The 26,624-nt window shown below is 46.5% G+C and overlaps 2 non-coding genes across 2 annotated transcripts; one reads left to right on the top strand and one right to left on the bottom strand.

Moving 5' to 3' along the window:
* Window positions 1-1,449: 1,449 nt before the first annotated feature.
* Window positions 1,450-1,521, top strand: TRNAC-GCA (transfer RNA cysteine (anticodon GCA)). Its single transcript has one exon. It is a non-coding gene; the product is annotated as a tRNA-Cys (tRNA).
* Window positions 1,522-13,826: 12,305 nt separating this feature from the next.
* TRNAC-GCA (transfer RNA cysteine (anticodon GCA)) lies at window positions 13,827-13,898 on the bottom strand. The gene has a single exon. It is a non-coding gene; the product is annotated as a tRNA-Cys (tRNA).
* Between the last annotated feature and the right edge of the window lie 12,726 nt (window positions 13,899-26,624).

Here is a 26,624-nt window from a genome sequence, read left to right as displayed (position 1 = left end):
GATCCCAATGGTACCAATTTCTGTATTATTCAGGGTCCAGTCTGGAGACAAAAATTGCACTGGTCATTTTAACAGAAAGCACTTAATATAAAGAATTGTTAATCTGTGTGTCAGTTTCTCAGGGCTGCTGTGATAAAGTGCCACAAAATAGATGGCTTAAAGCAACAGGCATTTATTGTCTCACAGTTCTGGAGGCTAGAAGTCTGAAATGCAGGTATGGGCAGGGCAGGCTCCCTCTGAAGGCTCTTGGGGAGGGTCCTTCCTGGCCCCTCCCTAGCTTCTGGGGGTTGCTGGCAACCCTCAGCCTCCCTTGGCTTGTAATGCATCACTCCAATCTCTGCCTCCAAGTTCACACGGCTGCATTCTCCCTGTGTGTCTCTCCTCTTCTTATAAGGACTCCATCATATTGGATTAAGGGTCCACCTGACTCCATTGTGATCTCATCTTAACTAATTACATCTTTCATGCCCCTCTCCAAGGAAGGTCACATTCTGAGGTACTGGGGGCCAGGATTCAACACATCTTTTTTGGGGGGTGGGGACACAATTTAACCCACAACAATTGGAAATCACAGGACTGAAAGGGTGAAAGGGAAGATTAAGTATCATGGAGGGAGTACCTGCAAGAAACCACTCTGACTCCCGGTCTGTGGACACAACTGGAGGAGGATGAACTTACTCAATCTTACAAACCTGGGGAGGGTCTCTGTGGATCCGGGACCCCAACCCCTAAGGCGGGACCCCAACCCCTAAGGTGGTGCTAGTGTCCCTGAGGTGACATGACAAAGCTGGCCCTATGAGCACTAAACTGCAGGCGGCAATCCCCTGGGATGGACTGTCATGGCCGGGGACACGGACAGGAACCCAGTAGGCAGGAAGGACAGAGCCCTGCTGGCAGGACCAACCAGGAATCCACCTGGCAAAGGACAAGAGAGGTTTACAGAGTCCCAGACCCAGCAGCACAGAGCAGAGCACAGAAAGGCGAACTGGGAGCTTAGAGACAATCATTTCTTCAGACGTTTCATCTCACCCAACAGTGAAAGGGTTGACTACATGGAGATCTGGGGCAACGGGAGAGAGGCCAGCCTGCATCCTAGGGTGTGGCATTGTATGCTCTGACCCATATCCAGTCCATGTGTGTCCTGTCTTCGAGGTGTTGCATGCTTGGCCAGGCCAGTGGGGACTTTGAGTCTCAGGTGCTCAGCACAAAAACCACCATGGAGATGTCACTATAGACCCTTCCAGCTTTCGGGGAATGCTCCCCAGGTTATACCTCCTCCAGCACTGACAGTAGAGGCTGTGAGCTGTGGGAGAAAAGAGCCCGTTGCTTCTACTAAGGCAGGGGGATGAGTTAGCAGTAAAGCAGGTCTGGCAACTCAGCCAACCCATTCTGAAGGGGCAATTGGGGCAGCACATGGAATGGTGTTAATTGGACCTTGCTGACATGGCAGGGGGTATAGCTCAGGGGTAGAGCATTTGACTGCAGATCAAGAGGTCCCCAGTTCAAATCTGGGTGCCCCCTACCCTTTTAGTCACTAAAGGTGGTAAGGGAGTTCCAATTTCCTCTCTGCTTGCTGAATCTGGCTTTGCAGCAGGTAAAGAGTCAGAGAAGACCCTTCAGACCCAAGCAAGGCAGCTCTGCTCAGACGATGTGTTTGTCCCACTCCTCTGATCTTCCCACTCTCCCCTCCCCTGGTCTACCATGCAATCCTGCTTGTACGTTGATCTCCTGGCTGAGGATGAGGACTTTGTCCTTCGAAGGCAGCCAGAGAGAAATCTGAGATCACCTACAGAGGAAGAATAGTTGAACTGCTGGCTGACTTCTCAACAGTTGCAAAGGAAGCCAGAAGCTAGTGCAGTAACACAAGCAATATGTTGAGAGGAGATATCAGCCAACTCAGAATTCTACTCCCAGCCAAACCATTCTTCGAGAACAGACACAAGCTGTCGGAGAGTTTATGGCCAACAGATGCTCACTAAAGAAAAATCTAAAATATATACTTTAGAGAAAAGTAAAATGATTCCATATAGGAGGTCTGAGATGCAAGAAGGAATGTTGAACAAAGAAATTGGTAGATATGCAAGTAGATCTAAAAGTCGTCCATATAACACAGTGTTAATGTCTAATTTATAAGGGTTTTTTTTTTTAAAGATAGAACTAAAATACTAGCTAACAATAATATTTTAGGAAAGGGCTCATAAGAATTAAAATGTCTTTATGTAGTTAGGAAAGAAGATGAAGATATTGATTAACTTTAGAGTTTTAAAATTTGCATGCAGAAATTTCTAGTGTATCATTTTAGAAGTTGTAGTTTTGCTGAGAAAAAGGAAGTACGGGAATGAAGGGTATATGCTGATAGTCTTGCTAAACACTCATTAATTCTAATAATTTATTTGTTGATTCTTTTAGATTTCCTACATAGATGACCATGTCATCTAAGAAATTTTTATTTCTTCTTTCCAATCCTTATTTTATCTCTTTTTCTTACCTTATCATAATGGCTAGAACCACCAGGATCATGTTGAAAAAAGGTGTTGATGGTAGATATCTTGTTTTATTCTGATTTCAAATGAAAAGCTTTCAACATTTCACCATTAAGAACATGCTGTGTGGACTTCCCTGGTGGCGCAGTGGTTAAGAATCCGCCTGTCAACGCTAGGGGACACGGGTTCGAGCCCTGGTCCAGGAAGATCCCACATGCTGCAAAGAAACTAAGCCTGTGCATGACAACTGAGCCTGCGCTCCAGAGCTCGTGGGCCACAACTACTGAGCCCATGTGCTATAACTACTGAAGCGCACGTGCCTAGAACCTGTGCTCCACAAGAGAAGCCACCGCAGTGAGAAGCCCACACACTGCAACAAAGAGTAGCCCCTGCTGGCTGCAACTAGAGAAAGCCCACGCATGCAGTAAGGAAGACCCAACGCAGCCAAAAATAAATAAATAAAATAAATTTATTTTTAAAAAAATGTTGTGGGCTACACTTTTTGTAAATGGTCTTTATCAGATTAAGGAATTTTCCTTCTATTTCTAGTTTGCAAAAAAATTTTTTTTATCATGGATCAATGTAGAATGTTCTCAAAACCACCCCTTTTTTGCATCTATTGAGATAATAATATAATTTTTCTCCTTTAGTCTATTAACACGGTGAATTACACTTAATTGCTTTTTGTAAAATTAAACACACTTTGCATTCCAGATATAAAACTAGCTTGGTCATGAAGCGCTATCATTTTCATATATTTGTGGATTCAGTTATATAATAACTTATTTAATTTTTTGTACCTATATTTATGAGTGAGATTGGCCTATACATTTTTATATACTATCCTTGTTGGGTTTTGGTATCAAGGTTGTGCTAGCTTCACAAACGAAGTCGTACAATGTATACATCTTTTCTATTCTTAGAAAGGTTTTTATGCAAAAATAGAGTTATTTTGCATTAAGTAAGTGATAAAACTCACCAGTGAAACCACCTTATCTGAATTTTGGGGGGGAAACTTTCAAATAACTGTTTTAATAAAATTACTATTTAAAACTAGAGGACTATTCATCTTTTCTGTTTCTTCTTGTGTCAGCTTTGGTAAGTTGTAGTGTTTTTAAAGTTCTTGCTAAATTTCCACATAACATAGTCATAAAGTCCCTAGACTCTTAAAACATGATGCATGGATTCAGATTCTAGATCATAACTGAGTGACCTTGGCAAAGTTGCTTAACTCTCTCAGCCTTAGTTTTGCCATATATAAAATGGGCATGATAATAGAAATGAGCGAAATAAGTACCTAGTTTGTGGAGTTGTTGTGAGGATAAATAAATTAGTATTTTAAAAGTATATAGAATAGTGCCTGCCACATGGTAAGTTCTTTGCACAGGTTTGTTAAATAGATTTAAATTTTTCTACATTATTTTTCGTAATGTTCTATGATTATTATTTTAAAGCCTAAAGACTGAAGCTTTTCATTTTCTTTTAATTTTTTAATTAAAAAAAAAAGTTTTCTGGCCACACCACGCAGCATGTGGGACCTTAGTTCCCCGACCAGGGATTGAACCCGCACCCTTTGCATTGGAAGCGTGTAATCTTAACCACTGGACTACCAGGAAAGTCCCAATGCAGCATTTTTTTTTGAATTTTATTTTATTTTATTTTTTATACAGCAGGTTCTTATTAGTTTTCTATTTTATACATATTAGTGTATATATGTCAATCTCAATCTCCCAAGCAGCTTTTCTTTTTAATTCATGCTTTTGATTATTTTTGTCTGCTTTCTTATTTTTCTTATCATTTTCACCAAAAGTTAATCAAACTTATTTTGATTTTCAAAGGCCAACTTTTGGCTTTGTTAGTCACCTCTGTTGCATGTTTGTTTTCCATTTCATTGATTTCTGCTCTTCCTTGTATTTCCTTTCTCGTAGTGTTCTTTTGTTTTTTTAATAAATTTATTTATTTATTTATTTTTGTCTGCATTGGGTCTTTGATGCTGCATGTGGGTTTTCTCTAGTTGCAGTGAGCGGGGGCTACTCTTCGTTGCAGCGTGAGGGCTTCTCATTGTGGTGGCTTCTCTTGTTCTGGAGCACGGGCTCTTGGCACGCAGGCTTCAGTGGTTGTGGCGCCGGGGCTTAGTTGCTCTGCGGCATGTGGTATCTTCCTGGACCAGGGCTCAAACCCATGGCCCCTGCACTGGCAGGCGGATTCTTAACCACTGCGCCACCAGGGAAGCCCTCGTAGTGTTCTTTTATCCCGTTTTTTCCCCTAACTTTTGAGATGGATCCTTCATTTATTTATATTTATTCTTCTTTTCTAGTATATTGCTCAAAGCTATAAGTATTCCTTTAAATGCTGATTTAGTATCTGTCAATGGATGAGTGGATAAAGAAAATGTGGTATATATACATATACATATATATATATATATATATATATATTAAATGGAATACTATTCAGCCAGAAAGAAGAAAACCCTGCCATCTGTGACAACATGGATGGAACTGGAAAAAAAAAATCAAACTCATAGAAACAGAGAGAGTAGATTGGTGGTTGCCAGGGGCTGGAGGGAGGGGGAAACGGGGAGATATTGGTCAAAGGATGCAAACTTTCAGTTATAATGAAGAAGTTCTGAGAATCTGCTGCACAGCATTCTGACTACAGTTAATAATATTGTATTGTATACTTGAAAGCTGCTATGACAGTATATCTTAAGCACTCTCACCCGTCCCTGAAAAGAAAAGGTAACTATGTGAGGTGATTGCTGTGTTAATTAACTTGATTGCAGTAATCATTTCACAATGTATTTATATCATATCATCACACTGTACACTTCAAATACATTACAGTTTTATTTGTCAATTATGCTTCAAAAAGCTGAGAGGAAAAAGAAACTAAACAAAAAATTCTAAATTATTCATGATGCTTTTGTCTGATTCTATTAGTTAGTGAGAAAAGTATGTAAAAATTTCCCACTCTAATTCTAGATTTGTTTTCTTTGCTATTCTGTCAAGTTTTTGCCCGACATATTTTTTTTTTTTTGCATTACGTGGGCCTCTCACTGTTGTGGCTTCTCCCACTGCAGGGCACAGGCTCCGGACGCGCAGGCTCAGCGGCCATGGCCCACGGGCCCAGCCGCTCCGCGGCATGTGGGATCCTCCCGGACGGGGGAACGAACCTGCGTCCCCTGCATCGGCAGGCGGACTCTCAACCACTGCGCCACCAGGGAAGCCCTGCCTGACATATTTTGAAGCTATATTATTAGAAACATAAAAGTTAGGAATTCTTATATCTACCTGGTAAATTCAGCCTTTTAGCTTAAATTCGTGATCTTCTCATCTCTAATAATATCTCAGGTCTTCAAGTCTATTTTGTCTGATAATAATATACACCCACTTTCTTTTTGTTAATGTTCTACAAGTTATATATTTTTTCATTCCTTTACTTTCAATCTTTCTGTATGCCTAAGTTTTAGACGTGTCTTTTGTAAATAAAACATAGTTGGTTGTTTTAACTCAATGTGATAATCATTGTCTTTTAATCTGGGGCATTTAACTTCTTTACTTTTAATGTACTTGCTGATGTTTTTGTATTCAAATCTACCACCTTATTTTGTGCTTCAATATGTGTCACTTATGTTTTTCTCTCCTTCTTCCTTTTTTTGTTTGATTGATTGAGATTTTTGTAATGCCATTATTTCCCCGTTAGTTTGAAAAATATAAATGCTATTTGTTCTATTTTAGTGATTATGCTAGAAACTCAACATGCATAGTTATTTTTCAAAGTCTCAAAGTCTGTGGCTAACCAATAGCATATCCTCCTCTTAGGTAATACAAACATCTTAGAACACTTTAACTCCACTTATTTTCCTCCCATCTTACGTTATTCCACATGTTGTCTTAACCTCATTATTGTTACTGTTTTATACAGTCAATGTTCGCTTAGATTTATTCATATACTTATTATTTCTTTGCCTCTTTCTTCCTTCCTACATCTCTATCCTTCCATCCAGATCAGTTCCAAGCTGCTTAGAATATCCCCTTACGAATTTCCTTTAGTGCAGGCCTGGTGTTGATGAATTCTTTCAGTTTTGGTTTGTCTGAAATTGTCTTTATTTTACCTTCACTCATGAAGGATACTTTACCTGAGTATAGAATTTTGTGTTAACAGTTACAGTGTTTCAGTACAGTCCCTCAGTATCCATAGGGGACTGGTTCCAGGATCTCCCACCCCAGATACTAAAGTCCACGGATGTTCAAGTCCCTTATATAAAATGTCATAGTATTTGCATGTAACATATGTACATCCTCCCATATATTTTAAATCATCTCTAGATTACTTATAACACCTAATACAATGTAAATGCTATATAAATAGTTGTCAGTGTGAGGCAAATTCAAGTTTTGCTGTGTGGAACTATTTGGAATTTTTTTCCAGATATTTTAATTCTGCACTTGGTTAAATATGTAGCTGCAGAACCCATGGATACTGAAGGCCAACTGTACACACAATTCCACTGCCTTCTGGCTTTCATTGTTGCTCTTGAGAACTCAGTTGTTAATTTAACTTGCACTCCACTGAAAGTAATATGTCTTCTTTTTTATTATATTTATAAGAGTTTCTTGTTATCTCCGATTTTCTGCAATTTTACTACAGTAACTCTAGGTATGGATTTCATCTTGCTTATTATGTTTGATATTCATTAGGGTTCTTGAATGTAAGAACTGATGTCTTTCATTAGTTGTGAAATAATCTCAATGGCTGTCTCCTCAAATATTGCATCCACTTCATTCTCACCCATTTCTTCCAGGACTCCATTTAAATGGACATTAGACCACCTCATTGTAGCCTCTGTATTTACTACTCTCTATTCTGTGTTTGTCATACTTTTGTTTCTCCATGCTTTATTATGGATAGTTTTTCTTCCCAATGTTCCAATTCATTGATTTTCTCTTTAGCTGAATCTATTCACTGGGTAGAACATAGACATATTCATTGAGTGTTTAATTTTAGTTATTGATTTTTAGATATAAAATTTCTAAAAACTCAAAAAAAATTTTCTAGGTTGTTCTCTTTTCAAATCTTCTTAGTCACTTTTTATGCTTTCCAGTTTCCTACTGAAATATTGAAGCTTGGCTTTTCTCTCCTTGAACACAGCAAGCACTGTCATTTTACAGTGCGTTTCTGACAGTTCTAATTAAAAAGTCCCCGTGTTTAGTTATGTGATCTGTTGTTTCTGTTGATTTTGACTGAAGGCATTTTGCTTCCCCGTGCACATAGTTATCCTTGACTGTGTGTTGAGCACTGTATTCAAAATTTTATTTGTAGAACTAACTCGAGGCTGGGGATAATAATATCTTCCTTCATTTGCTTTTTCCAGGGACCTGAGCAGCTCTAGCAGTCAAAGGACCTCAGCATAATGTCAAGGCTTGAGTTTTCTGGGCCTTTCAGATGTCACAAAGACCAGTCACAAATTCTTGCAGTGGCTGTTTTCTTTCAGTTCACCCTTACTCCTCAGGATTCAAGCCCAAAGCCAGAGATAGTTTTACCAGTGTCCCTATTCAGGGGGCCCCAGAATTCTGATTTTTATCCCCCTAATCCTGGGAGGCTTCCAAAAGTTCCACTTAGCCTCTCGGCTGCCTCTTTTGGACTGAAAAACACACTCAGGGCCAAAACAGCCTGTAGTATGGAGCATTAACTTTCTGTTTCCCATCCTTTTCAAATCTCCACCTAGTATTTTCTGTCTAAGGTTAGTTCTTTGATTCTTTTAATGAGATGTTTTTAATAGTTTTCCAGCTTTTTAATTTGTCTTCATAGGAAAGAGTGTTTCAAATCACCTTATCCATTAAGGAATGTGGAGATTCTTTTGCAGGTTTCTTTTTACCATTTATATCTCTTAACTATTTTATCTGGATTTTTAGATCTTATTATATAAAGTAGGGTCTACTTTTAGGCGTTCTCACTAAGGAAATACTGACTGAGGTTCAAAAAAGAAAAAGTGGTAGGAGAGAAAGGAGGGAGAAGGGAGAATCAAGTGGTCCAAATCTGTGGTAGAGGCAACACCCTGAGAAATTCCCAGGGGGAGGAAAGAGGGTTTACTTTTGACGTGGTTTTCAAATCTTTACAGTCACTTCTGGAAATTAGGAAGGAAGATGCATATACACCCTCTATACTTCTCAAGTGGTAGCAGCAAGAGCAAAGAGATAGCCTTCTTTCTGGAGATTACTGTAAGGTTGAGGAAATGAGAAACTGGTCTCCACACCAGCCATGAAGGACGAGTCCCCAGGGGGAGTGGGGGGGAAACTGGGTTAACTTCATCAGCCTCTTCAGAGAAATGTGACCTCAGTACCTCTTGTCTGTGTGACAGTCAAGGGAGGATACTTGGAGCTGGTCCTAGTCCGGACCCTAAATTTGTATAACAAGACATAGCACGTTAATTTAAATTTCAAATGTGGAAGGAAGGGCCTGAAATCACAGTCTCTGTTTCAGTAACTGAAAATGTGAGCAAAGCAGGGGGCATGTGGATTTGAACCAGGCACCTCTTGATATGCAGTCAAATGCTCTACCCCTAAGCCATACCCCCCACTTATGTTGAGCTTTTCATTAGCACCTTTTCACCCACGGTGCTGCTTTCTCCCTGACTATTCTTCCTTGCTCTTTCCACATGTCCCAGGAGGTGGCAGGTCTTCTCCACTGTAGTCCGCTCTCCTGTCTTCCCCTCTCCAGCCCTCCTCTTCCTCAGGTCGTGGTAATGGCACCATCCCTTACACCTGGTCATTTGAGTCTATACTACTGGTTCTACTTCAGCCGGCACATAGTTCACAGGAAAAGGCCGTTGGTTCCGGGTCTTTAGTGAACCTCAGACTCAGCGCAGGGAGAGCCTCCTCCACACTCTGAGGCCTCAAGGAGGGTGCTCACTGTTTCACTCATTCATTCATTCACTCAACGAACACTCATGGAACATGTTAGGTGCCAGGCCCTATCATCCATGTTGAGGACACAGAGACAAACAAAACATTGTCCCTGTTCTTCAGAGTCTTAGTCCAAATAGGAGACGAGCCCATGAACTAAAGGATTTCCAAAGGGTGGCAGAAGCCCAAGCAGAGAGCTCTGGGAGCAGGGAGTCGGAGCTACCCGGCCTGCGAAGTCAGGAGGGGCTTCTGGAGGTGATGGGCAAGGAGTTTGCTGGAAGAAGCAGCTGGAGGGGTTTTCCAGCCAAGGCAGGAATAAAATCACAGATAAATAAGTGGGTCAGGTGTATCTGGAACTCAGTGAGGCTTGAGACTGATGTCACATATAAAGTGTGCTCATCAACCCAGGAGACACTTTGGAAGTCTGGTGATGAGTAGCACTCACCCACCACGACTGTCATTGGAGGAAGGCTTGTGACACACGGCACAACTAGCCATAACTTCAATTAATTAAAACCCCAGCTGTCTAATTGTAGACACGAGGAGGTACACAGGTTTGCCCAGGTAACATCAAGAACACCGCGTATACTAGAACATGGTAATGGAGTGCCCCAGGGCTGTGGGTGACAACTGCCTCTTTCCTATTTGATTTCCTATTTATTTATATTTACTTCTTATCACAGTTAAAAGTGACCTTAGCAAGGGGGCACCCAGATTTGAACCAGGGACCTCTTGATCTGCAGTCAAACGCTCTACCCCTGAGCTACAGCCACAAGCCTGCCTCTGCTATGAACTGCACCTCTTGATCTGGGCACCTGACTGCCGTTTCTGGCCTCTTACAGCCCAGCTCCGGGAGCAGGCAGCCTGCCCCGCGACAGCCTGCTCTCACTACCATCACTCACTCACTCGCCCACCTCCAAACACCTACTGAACAGTTTCTATGTGCCAGACACATCCTTCCTTCTCCTTCCATTTTCTCTGGCTCCGCCTACCTCTGCCACCCCAGTTCCGTCTGCCCTGCAGTGGGCCATCATTGGCTTTCCCCACCTCACAGGACCGTGGTCCCCGCCTCCCCTCCTGCACTAAGGCGCTGGGGAGCAGAGAGGGCCCTGCACAGGGTGGGGAGCGGGGACGAGGGCCTGGCCAGGACACCACGCCCTGAGACACAGATGACCCCCCCCCTTCTCCCCTCCCCACGCCCTTCCTTCACTCAACCCCCTTCATCCACTCAACCTGCAAATATTGTGGAGAAATAAGTTGAACCAGCTCCGAATTTCATCTCAAGGAGAAAACTGATTTGGGGAGGGGGTGGAACACCATGATGACTTGCTTGTGAGCCCCGGGGAATGGAAGGCGGCGGGCGGCAAGCTCCACAGCCGTAGCCGAGGGTGGGCAGCCCTGCTTGGGCAGCGGGAAGGGCGAGGCAGGCAGGGAGGAGGCTGTCCTCTCACGAGAAAGGCTGGGCGCTGGTGTGGAACGGAGCCGGGGCGCCCCCTCCCGGCCACTGAGGGAGACGCTAAAGCAGGCTTCGACTCCCCCATCAACCCTTCCTCTCCCCACGGAAGCGGTCTCCAGCAACGTCTACGAGGCTCATGGGCTTTGGGAAGTAGCTATTTCGTCCAGAAATACTGAGGGGAGACCTAGTCCACATGGGCTGGCTGGTGGCCAGTTTTCCTGGCACCTGAAGTGACCGCACACTTACTGTGCCCTCCTCTGCTCTTGAGGCCGCTGTGACCTGCCTCCCTTCATTGACCCAAGGGGGTGACATTTTCAGTTTCAGCTACCGCGGGGGAAGAGGGTGGCAACCAGCGCCCCAGCACAGCTGATGGAGCTGGAACTGGTCCCCGACCAGGTAGGTGTCCTGGGGCACAACACCTGCCTATATGGACCCTCTCCCTCACCAGGCGAGCCCAGGTCGGCCCAGCCTGGTGGGCACCTTCCCTGGCAGAGACCCGGCAGGATTTCACCGGCTGGCTCCTGCTTCATATAGGACCCCCGGCCCGCAGTCTCCACCCCCATGACACCGGCTGCCACTCCAGGACCCCCTGGGAAGAGGACTTGTTTGAGCAGCTGTGCTAGGAAACGGGCCTGAGGGGCTGAAGTAGCCAAGGGCATGCGCTCCGGGCTCGCAGGGACAGGCCCTTGGGCGGTGGAGCAGAAAGGAAGACCCCGAGAGAAGACACGCTGAGGACCGTCTGTGGGGGAGACCAACCCACGGAGACACTGGGGATGGGGAAGGCACAGCTCTTCCACGTTGTTTTAGTTAATTGTCGTTACCAAGAAAGAAGCCATAAGTAAGCATAGTCAAATTTTTCAGTTACTCACGAAAGCAAGAGACTAGGGCTTTTCAGCCGGGTGAGGCGTGTTCTCGCTGAGCAGCGATCACAGGAACTGCTCCAGTGGTGAGAGAGGTAGGAGAGAGGACCAGCCGAGGCTCCTCTACCCATTTGTTGCACAAAATGTTCAAAGGATGCTGTCAGTGCTGCTTTATGTTGAGGAAAAACTGGCAATTTTTACATCGTCATACCATAAAACAGAAATATTTGGACTTTTACAGCTTCCCTGGTGGCGCAGTGGTTGGGAGTCTGCCTGCCAATGCAGGGGACACGGGTTCGGGCCCCGGTCCGGGAAGATCCCACATGCCGCGGAGCAACTGGGCCCGTGTGCCACGTCTACTGAGCCTGCGCGTCTGGAGCCTGTGCTCCGCAACGAGAGAGGCCGTGACAGTGAGAGGCCCGCGCACCGCGATGAAGAGTGGCCCCCGCTCACCGCAACTAGAGAAAGCCCTTACACAGAAACGAAGACCCAACACAGCCAAAAATAAATAAATAAATTTTTTTAAAAAAAAAGAGCATAGAAGAGGTGAAGTAGCCGTCTCAGAAAGTGAGACAGCAAAGGTATACAAGACTGCCCAGCTACGTTCAATGCTGACTTGAGATTTTGGTCACAGGTGAACTTCGTCAGCACAGTTGTATGATTTTCCCCAGCAGTGTTAGGCTGCTCGGATGTGGGCATGGAATAAGCGAATACCTGCACTGTGATTTTGCCAGGTGGGTACAATACAGGGAGAGAGGGCCAAACAGGTAAGAGATTTGCAAGCCAGTGGTTGATGCACTGGGTCATGGAATCCAAGCTGTGTGGGCAGGAGGAGAGAACACGAGGGGGAGGTGGGTGATGAAAAGCCAAACAGGAACAGGAAAGAGGACCTGACAAGGTCAGAAGATACAGGTAATGGTCAGATACTGTGCTTGAAATCAAGACCTCAAAGGTGGAAGCATCACTGATGATCACAGGATGTGCATCTCAAATGCCTACTTTCGATACTACAGCGCTGAGCTTAGGGCCACCTACCGCCCACTGGTCTATGTGTCCCTCGAGAACAGGGATCCTGCCTCACTTTTCTTAATGATGCTCAGCCCTGAGCCTGAATCTAGTACATAGTAAGTGTTTAATAGATATTTGTTGAATGAAAGAAAGGGAAATAAATCCTATATGAACGGCTGTGCTAAGTGTCCCTACCTCCTCAAAGAGGGAAATGAGTTCCTCTGAGTTTAGGGCAGAACAAAGGACAGAACTCAGGCCAGGTGGCTGAACCACAAGTAAAAAATTCCAGGTAGCTCCTTACAAGTTAAATGTTCTTCTACAAGCTTTTATTCCTTAGAACCTAGTGCTGACACTAGGACTGTCTCCATGTGCCCACCCTCTCCCTGAGCTGCTTCAATAAGGGCTTCCTTCTCACATCTGCACCTGGGGAAGGTTGGGGCAGGGGGCTGTAGGGAGAAGAGATAGGATGTGTAAGAGCCTGTAGAGGTCAGACACACAGGAGGGGAGAGTGGGGGAGGAGCCCAGGGCTAGTTCATGCCTTCAACAGACATTTCCTGAGCCCCATGTTCCCACCTGTGCCAGGTGCTGGGGACCCCTAGCTGATTAAGACCTCAATCTTGGGACTTCCCTGGCGATATATCTGCCAAAGGACAACGTGGTCATCGTCCTGGTTTCAGGCCGCCAGGGTTAGTCTCTGCACCCAAGGCCAAGGGGCCTCTGTGGCTTGAGCTGCATGTGCAGACCAACAAAGAGAAATGATTGTCTTGTAAATGCCCTTGTGCACAGCAAGAGGGAGGGAAGGAGAAGGCAGCAAGGGCTGAGGGTCTAGGAGAGGGAGCAATGCTCAGCCCAGCTCATCACGCCATCAGGCAACAGTCTAGTGTCTCTCCTCCCTGTCTTTTCCTCCTGCAACCCAAAGAGTGCAGGGCCAGACAAGGTTTTGTTGTTTCAAGTTTCAATCTGATCACTGCCTCTAGCGATATCTGTTGAGTCTGTTTACCCAGCATCCATCTCTCTAGCTCTTTATTAATCCCCCATTTCTCACCTTTTCCCCCAAATACTCTCACCTGAGAGATGAGCTCTAAGGTTGGTCATGTGAGTGAAGAAAACAAGGGAGCACCCGGACTTGAACCAGGGACCTCTTGATCTGCAGTCAAATGCTCTACCCCTGAGCTATACCCCCAGTTACAACTGTCCTGCTAATATCATTTCATGTGCAGAATCATGTTGCGTTAACACGGACAGTCAGTGGCAGAGATTAAATTTCAACTGATAAAAAAAAATTTTAAGCAATTTAGATCAGAGAAGAAACTGACTTCCAGAAATTCAAAAGTTATCAGGACTCTCCCTTTCTTTGCTTCCTTCTCAAATCAGCTTTAATCTCTCAAACCAATCTCTCCACGCAGCTGATACCCCACCTCCAGCACCTCTAGGCTCACATCTCCACACCGTGGTTGCCAGAGAGAAAAGGGCTTAACTCTGAAAAATCCTAGAGAAGGCCTGGCCTGGCTGGGTTGTAGTGCAACCAGGGGACAGGGTACTTAAGTGGTATAACCATTTCAGGAGTGATGTCACATAAGAATGTATCTGCTCCCACTCAGAATACACGTCTATAGTACAGGGAGGGAGGGTGAGCCCCCAAAAGAAGTCAGGGGCAGCCAAGACATGGCCCCAGGGGGCCACCTCTGCAGCTCTGGGCCTCGCCGGTCGAGTCTACCATACGAAGCAGGAGAGCAGTCTATTGCTTCTGCGGCCTGGAGTCCTCAGAAGCCCTCCACAGCCACAGATTCCTTGACGGTTTTCGCTCATTTATCCAACAAGTACTTCGTAGGTGGCTACTGTGTGCCTGACCCTATCAACTGCACAGTTCCTGGCCTCAGGAGCGGGCAGCCTAGAGGAGGTGTCTGACACGGCAACAAGTGGTACTAACATGGTGAGAACCGGACGCTATGGGAACACAGAGAGAGAGAGCATTCATTAGAAGCCTGACCAGAGGCGGGGGTCATGACATGCTCCCCATTTGAAATGGGCTGTGCACTCTGAGGGGCTCATTTAATAAACAGGGGAGGTAGGGAAGGAATTCTGGGTGAAAATGGCACTAAGGACTAAGGAATCAGGTGAAGCTCTTGACAAGGTTCAAGAACGGCTGGTGCACACGGCTGGTGTTGGGTGAGGTGGGAGGGGGTCCTGGAGAGGAGATGGCACAGTCTGTAGGCAGCAGGACCCCCACGGGAACTGATGAGCCACGTGGGCCCTGGGTGTAACTCCAGGGAGAGAGAAGGGATAGTCAGACCCACCAATGTGTTGAGGCTGGAGCACTGACGGCAGGTCAAGAAGTTGGGGTTCAAGTCCTGATGTCGTCTCCATGTTCTGAATGTCCTCTCTTATTCACATCATAGCCCATTTGGCAGACAAGATCTTTGACCTTTCTATGCCTCTGTTTCCTCATCTGTTAAGTGGGGATTATAAAAGGCCCTACAATTGTGCGGATTAAATGAGATCCTTTAGAGCAGGAGTCAGCAAACTATAGCCCACAGCCAGGGTACAGCCCCAGGAGCAAAGAATGGTTTTGATATTTTCAAATGGCTGGAGGGTGGAAATGGTACAGAGTACGTGCTTAATAAACATTAGCTGTTATTTCTAATAATAATAATATACTGTGACATGTGAAAATTATAAGAAATGCAAATTTCAGAGTCCATCAAGTTTTATCAGAGCACAGCTGCTCTCACCCATCTGCAGCTGCCTTCCTCTACTAGGGCAGAGTTGAGTGGTTGCAACAGGGACCAAATGCCCATAAAACTAAAAATATGTACTCTCTGGCCCTTTTCAGAATAAAATGTGCTGACTCCTGACTTCGAGTCTTTATAGAGTTCTGCCGGATACATAACAAATACTTAATAAAAAGTAGCTATTGCCGGTATTATTATAGCCATGGGCAAACACCGTTCACTGGGGAGTCTGGAGTCTCTGATTCCCTCACTTTGGGGCATCATCAGCTCCAGCTCCCTCCTCTTCCCAGCTCTTCTACTTAGAGCTGACCAACTGCTCCTCGCTGGGGCGGCGTGAACGACGCGCAGGAACAGGGGTGGGCACGCGTCCTCGAGGAGCACACACTGATTACACTGGTGGCAGGTATCTGGCCATGACTCTCGAAATGACGAAAGCACATAACTCTGACCCAGAAATGAGACTTCTAGAAACTTAAAGACATATGCACATATTTGTGGAATGATGTTTGTGCAAGGCTATTCCACTGCACCATTATTTGTAATTCCAAAACGCTGGAAACAACCCAATTGTCCCTCATCCGAGGACTGGTTAAATAAGTCATGGAACATCCTGGAGTCGAATACTAATAAACAGCCATAAAAATGGTGATGCTCTGCTCTTTATGCACCGATACGGAAAGACGGACAACGAAGAAACAAAACAGCAAGCTGCAGAACAATGTATGTACACACCATATAGCGCCACCGTCAGTGAGGAACAAAGGAGGGGAGAAAATATATTTGCTTCCATATGCATAAAAATTCTCTAGAAAGACATACGGCCAACATTAGATGCCTGCAGGGAGGGGAAGTGGGGGGGGCAGAGGTTAGATGGAATATTCCTGCACACCCTTTCCTAATGTTTGAATGTTGAACCATGCAAATGCATTCTTTATTTCAGTATTTCATTACCCATCTAAAAAAGAAAGTGTAACAAGAACAGAAACACAATGTAGCCCAAGTGTCACCATTTCTGTGACACTCTCCCTCACCTCCACCCCCTCCCACTGGGCATCTATCCTCCACATAAACATGTACATTTTTTCGTACAAAAAATAAAAGTTATTAAAACATTCACAATAAAGATACTAGGAGTGATACAGTTCCCAAATCCAGCTGTTTTGTGTAAATTATAATAAAATGCAAATAAAAAAGGATGCATACTTGCAATTTCTAGCACCTTAACTTTACAGACCACTGGCTCTAGCACTAGTGTGATAATTTGTTTATTTACAGGTATCCCCAGTAGACTGAGCTGCTTGAGAACAACCACTATGTTATATTTGCCTCTGAAGCCCCATCGTCGAACGCAGTACCTGGTACATAACTCAGGTTGAGAGAATCTTTCTGCGCTGACAAAGGCCAATCCTGACAGAACGCCTTCTCCAGCTCAGCAGCAGGGGGAGGTGAGGCACCTCCAGCACCTGCAGCATATGCAGATCCTGGTGCCGCATCCACAGAGAGAGGAGGTCTGGGGGCCATGTCTGCAGCCTCAGCCTGCCAGCCTCAGCTCATTCCTCCATCCACTAAGCCGTCCACCCTCTGCACAGCCACCAGCAATTTACCAGCTGCCTTAGTCTGCTTGGGCTGCCATCACGAAGTACAACAGACTGGGGGCTTTAAACAACAGAAGTTGATTTTCACACAGTTCTGAAGGCTGCAAGTCCAAGATCTAGGTGCCAGCAGGGTTGGTTTCTTCTGAGACCCCTTCTCCTCGGCTTACGGGTGACCACCTTCTCACTATGTCCGCACAGGTCGTTTCCTCTGTGCATGTGCCGCACTAGTGTCTCTTCCTCTTATAAGGACACCAGTCCTATTGGATCAGGACCCACCCTAATGGGCTCATTTAACCTAATCACCTCTTTAAAGGCTTTATCTCCAAACATGACTACATTCTGAGGTATTGGGGGTTGGGACTTGAACCTACGAATTTTGGTGGGGGACACAATTCAGCCCATAACATCTACAAAATTAATCTGGTCACATCATTGCCTTTCAAAAACGTCTCTTGATCGATACCTTTTGTTGTTGTTGTTGTTTTGTTTGCTAGCTTGTTATCTAGCACTGACATTCTAAGACAGCAAGCCTGGTGGAATGGGTGACCTCACCAATTGGCGCCAATTTCTAAAACCCATCTTAAGAATAAGGAATAATTACTGCTCCTTTTCCCTGCCTGGGTTTGACACAGGGTAGGCACTTTTTTTTTTTTAACGTCTTTATTGGAGTATAATTGCTTTACAATGGTGTGTTAGTTTCTGCTTTATATCAAAGTGAATCAGCTATACATATACATACATCCCCATATCTCCTCCCTCTTGCGTCTCCCTCCCACCCTCCCTATCCCACCCCTCTAGGTGGTCACAAAGCACCGAGCCAATCTCCCTGAAGCACACTTTTTGTTAAATGAATGAATGTAGGACATTCCAGACCACCAATATCTAATGGCCGCCCACATCTCGCAACACCATGCCAGATTTTGTCCGCAGGACTACAGGGTACAGCTCTTCTGTTTCTGTGGTGCACGCAGGCAACTTTGACACCATGATGCTCGGGGACAGCCAGCCTAGCCACTTGCTCCTGGATGCCACAGTCTCTTTAAAATTGGAGTATAGTTGATTTACAATGTTGTGTTAGTTTCAGGTGTACAGCAAAGTGATTCAGTTATACACACACACACGCACACACACACGCGCACACACACACGTATATTCTTTTTCAGATTCTTTTCCGTTATAGGTAATTACATAATATTGAGTATAGTTCCCTGTGCTATACAGTAGATCCTTACTGGTTATCTATTTTATATATAGTAGTGTGTATATCCCAAACTCCTAATTTATCCCTCCCCACCCCTTCCCCACTTGGTAACCGTAAGTTTGTTTACTACGTCTGTGGGTCTATTTCTATTTTGTAAATAAGTTCATTTGCATCTTTTTAGATTCCATATGTAAGTGATATCATATGATATTTGTCTTTGTCTGGCTTACTTCACTTAGTATGATAATCTCTAGGTCCATCCATGTTGCTGCAAATGACATTATTTCATTCTTTTCTATGGCTAAGTAATATTCCATGGTGTGTGTATATAATATATACATGTATATATGTATGTGTGTGTGTGTGTGTACCATTCATCTGTCAATGGACATTTAGGCTGCTTCCATGTCTTGCCTATTGTAAATAGTGCTGCAATGAACACTGGGTGCATGTATCTTTTTGAATTAGAGTTTTCTCAGGATATATGCTCAGGAGTGGGATTGCAGGATCATATGGTAACTCTATTTTTAGTTTTTTAAGGAACCTCCATACCATTTTCTATAGTGGCTGCACCAATTTACATTCCCACCAGCAGTGTAGGAGGGCTCCTTTTTCTCCATTCCCTCTCCAGCATTTATTATTTGTAGACTTTTTGATGATGGCCATTCTGACCAGTGTGAGGTGATACCTCATTGTAGTTTTGATTTGCATTTCTCTAATAATTAGCAATGTTGAGCATCTTTTCATGTGCCAGTTGGCCATCTGTATGTCTTCTTTGGAGAAATGTCTATTTAGATCTTCTGCCTATTTTTTGATTGGGTTGTTTGTTTGTTTTTTGATATTGAGCTGTATGAGTTGTTTGTGTATTTTGGGAATTAATCCCTTGTTGGTTGCATCATTTGCAAATATTTTCTCCCATTCTGTAGGTTGTCTTTTTTGTTTTGTTTATGGTTTCCTTTGCTGTGAAAAAGCTTTTAAGTTTAATTAGGTTCCATTTATTCACTTTTGTTTTTATTTCCATTACTTTAGGAGACAGATCCAAAAAGATATTGCTGCGATTTATGTCAAGGAGTGTTCTATGTTTTCCTCTAGAAGTTTTATAGTATCCAGTCTTACATTTAGGGCTTTAATCCATTTTGAGTTTATTTTTGTATATGGTGTTAGAGAATGTTCTAATTTCATTCTTTTAGATATAGCTGTCGAGTTTTCCCAACACCACTTATTGAAGAGACTGTCTTTTCTCCATTGTATATTCTTGCATCCTTTGTCATAGATTAATTGACCATAGGTTCATGGGTTTATTTCTGGGTTTTCTATCCTGTTCCATTGAGCTATATGTCTGTTTTTGTGCCAGTACCATACTGTTTTGATGACTGTTGCTTTGTAGTGTAGTCTCAAGTGAGGGAGCCTGATTCCTCCAGCTCCATTTTTCTTTCTCAAGATTGCTTTGGCTATTCAGGTTCTTTTGTTTCCATAAATTTTAAAATATTTTGTTCTAGTTCTGTGAAAAATGCCATTGGCAATATGATAGGGATTGCACTGAATCTGTAGATTGCCTTGGGTAGTACAGTCATTTTAACAATATTGATTCTTCCAATCCAAGAACATGGTATATCTCTCCATCTGTTCATGTCGTCTTCAAATTCTTTCATCACTGTCTTACAGTTTTCAGAATACAGGTCTTTTGCCTTCTTAGGTAGGTATATTCCTAGGTATTTTATTCTTTTCAACGCGATGGTAAATGGGGTTGTTTCCTTAATTTCTCTTTCTGATCTTTCATTGTTAAGTATATAGAAATCATCAGATTTCTGTGTATTAATTTTGTATCCTGCAACTTTACTGAATTCATTGATGAGCTCTAGTAGTTTTCTGTTACTGGCTGCCACACTTAATCAGGGCTCTGGAAACGAAGTTCCTATCATGCAGCCGAGTCCAGGCTCTCAGAGTGCAGCTGATCAAAATGTGCCAAGGGGAAAAGGTCCCTAAGACATATTCCTAAGTGAAAACAGCAAGCTGCAGAATGATACACACAGTATGGTATGCGTGGTTTTTAACCCCTTTTAAACCTTTTTCCGCACTACCTACATGTATGAAAATGCATAAGGAAGGAGGCTGAAAGGCTATACACCAGAATGACAATAGTGGAGACCCTGGAGAGAGGGCTGGGGATGGAGGGTGGCCAGCACAGAGAGCCCTTCAGCTTCACGTGCATACATTTTCTTGGTGAGAATGTATTCTTGTAAGAACACGTTTGCAGAGTCAAAAAGCAAACACTTCCAAAGGTTAGAGGCTGGTTAGTCTGTTCAGAGGGATCTCCAACCTTGGTCCTCCAATGTGGACCTGCCTCCGAATCCCCTGAGGAACATGTTGGAACTTCAACGCCCAGACCTCCTGACGGAGAACACAGGATACACCTGTCCTAGAATTCCAGTAAGAGAAGCCTGCCCCTGGAAACACAAGTAAATAAAGCAATCTGCACACACTCTGTCAGCCCGCAGGTTTGAGCCAGAGTGTGTGGAAACAGCTCCCAGGAGCAGGGCCTGTCCTGGGGGTTAGGCAGGAAGCACAGCTCTCTCCTAATGAATCTGGAAAAGCTTACAGAGAGGGTGGAATGCAAGGAAGTAACTTCTGAAACATCAGGAACCTCCCAGACCACAGGATGGTAGCCGAGTCCCCCGAAGACCTCATTCCTCTGCCTCCCAATGCTCACTCGAGCCCCACACAAGAGCAAAGCCCCGCTCCACGGCAGAGCTGAGCCAGGGCTGGGGGCTTCTGCAGCCGGGGCACCTCGACTAGGCCCTGCATGCTCTGCATCTCCCTAGGAGCTTGTGAACAGCCCAGTCCTGACACGTCTGCTGTAGGGGCCCAGGCCCGGTGGCTACAGGCTGACTGCGGGGCTGGCCCAGCTCACTCCCTGCCCCACAGAGGAGGAAGCAACTCCCAGGTTCCTGCAGTAATGGCATTCACAGAGACAGGTCAGAAACCACAAGAGCAACCCTGCCTGCCAGCCTCTCACTCGTTGTTTCTTTTGTCCTGCTGTCGTGCCCCATCCCGGCGGGAGTCTGAAAATGCCACTTTTAGCACCAGTCTTACATGCCAGCCACTCAATACCCTGGTCAATACCTACCTTCTTCCCAGCTCTGAGCTCATGGTAACTTAATTTACCTACTCGAAGGACCTGCTTCAAAGGCAAGGCTTTCTCCCCAAATAAAATGTCAGAGTCTAGAAAGCAAGGAACAGGTGTCTTGGCATGATCCCTTATGTCCTGAGAGAACAGGGCTCCTGGGTTCCTGTCCCCTGCTTCAACCAGGGTAGTCCCACTTTGCCCTGTGTTGTTTCTAGCTGTCATTTAAATAAAGGGTTCCTCGCCTTTAAAAAGCCTTGAAAACTGCATTTCAGATCCAGTGCTATTATTTGAAAGATAAAGAAAACTGAGCTCCTATTTGGTTCATCATTCATTTAATAATCACTCATTATTTGATATTTACACACGTGCCAGGCACTGTGTTAGGTGCTGGGGACATTCCAGAAAGACTCAGTGCCTTCCCACAAGGAGACTGAAGCCAAGGAGAAGACAGAAGGAAGAAGGAGCTGGAGTGCAGAGTGAGGGGCACCTGAGAGCAGGTGCTGAGAGACGCGGGGGCAGATATTGGTCAGAGAAGGTCTCAGAAGGAGGCCACCTTCCCGCCCATGTCTGCCCTCAGGACTCTGCCTGCTCTACGACAACCTTCTCAGCCTCAGGACTGGGTGTCTGGTCTGCCCTCTGCCACTCCCCCAAGCTCCCAGGGCCATCTCAGGCCACACTGATATGTGTGCAGCAAGTGGCACAGGCGCTCCCTGGGCACCAGAACACCTGGGTCTGCCCTAACCGTCAGCTGTGTGACATCGAGCAGCTTATCCCACTCTCCTCTCCCTCTGTTTCTCCAGAAACACGGACCCCTGACACCAGGCTGCCCTCAGCAGGCAAAGGTGGGAGGCCAGGCTCCGAGGGCCTCCCCTCCCACCTCCGCAGCTCAGGCTCGGTGGCGGCACAGTCTATGAGGGAGGAAAACGGGCCCGTATGCCATAAGCGAGGTGACGGGGCTCAGCTCTGCAAGCCTGGAAGGGAGAGCACGCCGCAGCCAGGGGTCTGGCGCAGGATCTGCCCCTCTTCCTGATGTGCCGGGGGGGTGGGGCGGAAAGCGCCGTGTCTCAGGCGGAGCACAAGTGCTCCCAGGCTCCCCGGCCGGCAGTGCAGGTGACCAAAGCTGGGAGGCACATCCCGCTGCCCTCACAAGGGAAGAAGTGGAATCCAAGAGAGACGGGAGGAGCCCGAAGTCACAGCCCAGCCACCTCATTCGACAGACGGGGAAACAGGTCCGGGAGGGGGAGTCAGGCATGCCTGGAAGTCAGCTCTCAGCTGGGCGCACCGTCCACTCTGCAGGCCTCCCGCCGTCCTCCCTTCCACATAGTCCCCGCCTCCCCTGAGGCCACATCCTCCCTCTCCCCATGGCCTCACAGCATGCTGGACGCCCTTCCCGAAGAGGAACCTTGGCGGCCAGGTGAAGGCAAGTAAGTCATTTGTTCTGGGCCTCAGCCCCCTTAGGAGGGGAGAGTGGACACAAGCCAGCTGCTTACCTGCTCAAAGCAGTGGGAGAATCCGGGGGTGCAAGCTGGGACGGAATGGGGGCGGGGTAGCTTGAAAAACTTAGATCTAATTGTGTCTTACACAAGCACGCATGCTCATGCACACCTATTCTTAATCCACAGCCTGAAGAACTTAATATTCCAGGACTGAACCTCCTTTTTTGGGCCTGGGGCCCACAAAGAATCCTTCATTCAGTAGTTGTTCTGGAGTACTCACAGTGTGCAGAGTACAGCTCGGTGAGCCCGAGGGCTGCAAATACAGATAACAAGAGGCCCTAGCTCGCCAGCAAGTGAGAAGATGCGTGTGTAAGAGCTGCCTCTGGTGCTACATGAAGGGCAGACAGTGCGGAGCAGAGGCCAGTTCATATTTAGTCTCTGTGAGACCTCGGGCAAGACAGCTAACCTCCCTGCATTTCATTTCATAAAAACTAAAAACGAGAATCAAGGATACCTTCTACCTGCCTGAAGACAGAGGGCCAGTCAAATTATCTCAAAGTGCTTCCAGCTCTCAGATCCTAGAGGCTCATTTGATTCAATAAAGGATTTTATTCCAAGGACTTCAGGCTTGGAAGTCGCCCGGCTGGCCCCTTACCCGGGCTCACCTTCACGACATGCTCGCGGAGCTCCTCTGCCTGTCTCCCAGGCTGCCCCACCCCGACTCTAAGAAGCGCGTGGCCCCATCTTCTGCAGTCGCCCACACCTAGAAGTACAGGTCACCTGCGCCAACGTGAGTCACCAGCCATTTCAGAGAACAGCTAAAACCAGCTCCAGTCTCCTCTTGCCCCAAACCACAAGGCATCACTGGCCAAACCACTGGGCAACTGCAAAAGCATCTCCATCATGTTTACTTCAGATAAAGGGCAGAGGCCAGTGCCTAAAAGGACTCAAGACCAGGGCTCCTAGGTTCTCATCCCCTCTCCTAAGTGCACACACACGTCCTGTGAGTTCCCCTACTTGAGTTCATGCTCAGAGGTCTTCCTGGAGTAGCAGGCACACCACTGCTGCACAGCCACACCCTCCCCAACCAACTCCACGCCATCCGCCACAGCAGACATCTCTGCCGTGTCACACCTTCCTCCCGACGTTTTTCAAGCCCTTTAAAGTCAACTGGTGACTAGCATTAGGCACCTAGAGGTCAGGCCTTGGCAGCCACCGGGCTTCCCTCCACTATGAGTCTGAGGACCCCACTGAGTCCAAGCAGGCCCTCTCCACCCACACCCAATTCCTGTACCTTGCGGGGCTCCCCTTGCTGCCTGTTCCATGTTCTCCAGCCACCTCTGCAGCAGCCCGTGCTCCTGCAGCAGGATCCCAACTTGCCCTCCAGCGGACTCTTTATCTCCACAGCCATCTTCTCCTTGGCTGTCTCTGTTCACCTCTCCAGGCTCTGAAGTCGGATGGGCCGCCGTTCCACCTTCCCCACAGCCTGAATGGCAGCCAAGATGGCCAGAAGGGAGATCTCTGCAGACTGGATCTGGGCCTCTCGTTGGAGGTCAGTCCCCATGTGCCATGCCTGCAACTAGACACGAGGAGGTGCGTCAGCCACCAGGAAAGGGGCCCAGAGCCATTCCCAGCTACGGAAAGGTCAGGATCCCCTGGAATAGGGGGAAACTTCTTCCAGGTGCTAGAAGGCCTCACTGGTCAGACTTCCAAACAGACCCCACCCGGCAGACTGTCAAAGACAGCAGACACTGACCCCATAGAGCTCCTGTGGGAAGAATCTTGAACCAAGACCCAGGGGTAATGGTAAATGGTATGACAAAGCATTACCATCATAAATGGACAGTCAGTATAAGGAATTTGAATCCCAGCCCTACCACATAATAGTGGTATAAACTTAGTCAATTATTTAACCAACCACTTCACCCAAGAACACAGCCCAGCAGGAGAAAGGAAGTGAGTGAGATCCAGAAGATTTCTCAGGGGACCAATGTACACACAGATTGCTATTTCAGTTCCTGGGTGTTCTAGAGCAAAGCTACTGCCCGCATTCCTGGGCACAGAGGTGAGCGAGGCCCTGTTGTTCTGGCCTTGGTGATGTGATTTCTACGGCACTTCCACCCTGACATTTACTAGTACGTGATCTCCTAACCTGCCTGAGATATCAGGTCCCCGTGACCCAGGTGCCTTGTCAACCAGCTTCAGGGTTGTCTCCACACTAGGAGGCCAGGTCCTAGCTGCCAGGTGATGGAGCCAGAGAAAGTCAAAAGCCAGCATTTAAGAGTGGTCAGAAGAAAGAAATATTTCAAAGAATATCCTGCCACAGGAGGTGGAAAATGTACCGTGTATTACTAGGAGTAATAAGAAATTCATGAATGCCTCAGTGGGGACAACTGACATTTAATGGAAACGTTCCTGGAAATGGAACTCTGCTAGAACTTGACTCAACACCTATCCTGCCATTTGAATCCTGTGCATTTTGCGAGGCTGAAATGCACTGTACGTACGGAAAAGCACTCAGGGAGCATTATATTGGCACGTATTACATCACTAAAACAAATATAAAGGCTGTGGACCAATGATCATAATGTTGATAAACCAAAGACTGTGATTAATCCAATTCTGTGCACCTGAGGTCCCCCCAACACCTTCTCCATAAAAGCACTTAGCCAAGTGTCCCACACGTGCTAGGGACTGGTCACCACACACTTGTCCCTTCCTTCCTTCACAGCATAACTGTTCCACCTCTGAGTCTGGTCTCTGACCGGTACAAGGTGTAGCCTAGAGGGGGCAGACCCCACTTCCACAGATTAGGGACAAAACAGGTTATCTCCCCACAGTGCCCTGTCACAAATCTGGCATCCAGGAATGTATCTAAAACCATCTCAAAGTTATGTCCACCAGGAGATGACTCCTCCGCCTTCAGAGACATAGAAAAACCTCATCTTGATAGCTCTTGTCACACAGGCCAGGGATGGCCTCAAACTTGAGCCTGAGCCACTAACCAGAAGTCCTCTATGACGCAGACCCCTCCTAGCAGCAACAGGAGGGACACCCTGGGGAATTTCAGAAAAGAGTGAGCAGACACCCCAATACATCCTGATACGAATCAGAGTTCATACCTAGAAGAGCTTTACACGACCCTCACAGCCAGAGGCAAGACTGCTGACGGGAGGAAGCCAAGGGCCTAGACTGGAGTGGAAATAAGGTCACCAGACAATAGCACTGATCTCAGCTTGGGAAAGGGATGAGAATGGGGTCACGGTCTCCCTGAGATGATTTTAGGGGATGGGGGCTGAAAGACAGGTCCAGGAGGGGGGCCCTGGAGTGTCTCTGGAGTGAGGATGGTCACAGCCCATCCGCCCCACACACCCACCCTGAGCCCCTGAGCCGGGTCACAGAACGTCAGGGCTGGCGGAAACCTCGGAAACATTGTGGTTAAGTCTATAGGCGAGCAAACCGGGGCCAAGAAAGGAGAAGGGATTTTATCGTGAGACCTCAGACAGCTCCCCTCAGGCCCTTCGGCCTCAAGCGTCTTTTTCCTAGACCCTCTACCCAGGCTGAGCCTCCCCAATTCCAGGAGGGGCGGGGTGGGGGTAGGACATCCTCTGTGAGTGCCGCCCTCACCGGAGCCGGGCCGCCTCGGCCATGGCCCTGCACTGTCCGGCCGGGCGGGGGAGTCGCCGCCGCCGCCGCCGGGCGGCCCACACAGGCCAGCGCCCGGCCTCTCTGCAAGCTCTCTCGTGTTCTCGCGGCCGTCGGGCCGGTCTGCTCCGGACGCGCGGGAAAGAAAGGACCCGGACGAGCAGCAGCGCTGC

Source organism: Pseudorca crassidens, chromosome 8, assembly GCF_039906515.1.
Source record: "Pseudorca crassidens isolate mPseCra1 chromosome 8, mPseCra1.hap1, whole genome shotgun sequence".
Lineage (NCBI taxonomy): Eukaryota > Metazoa > Chordata > Mammalia > Artiodactyla > Delphinidae > Pseudorca > Pseudorca crassidens.
The sequence above is the reverse complement of the archived record's forward strand: the minus strand, read 5'-3'. Positions and strand labels throughout refer to the sequence as shown.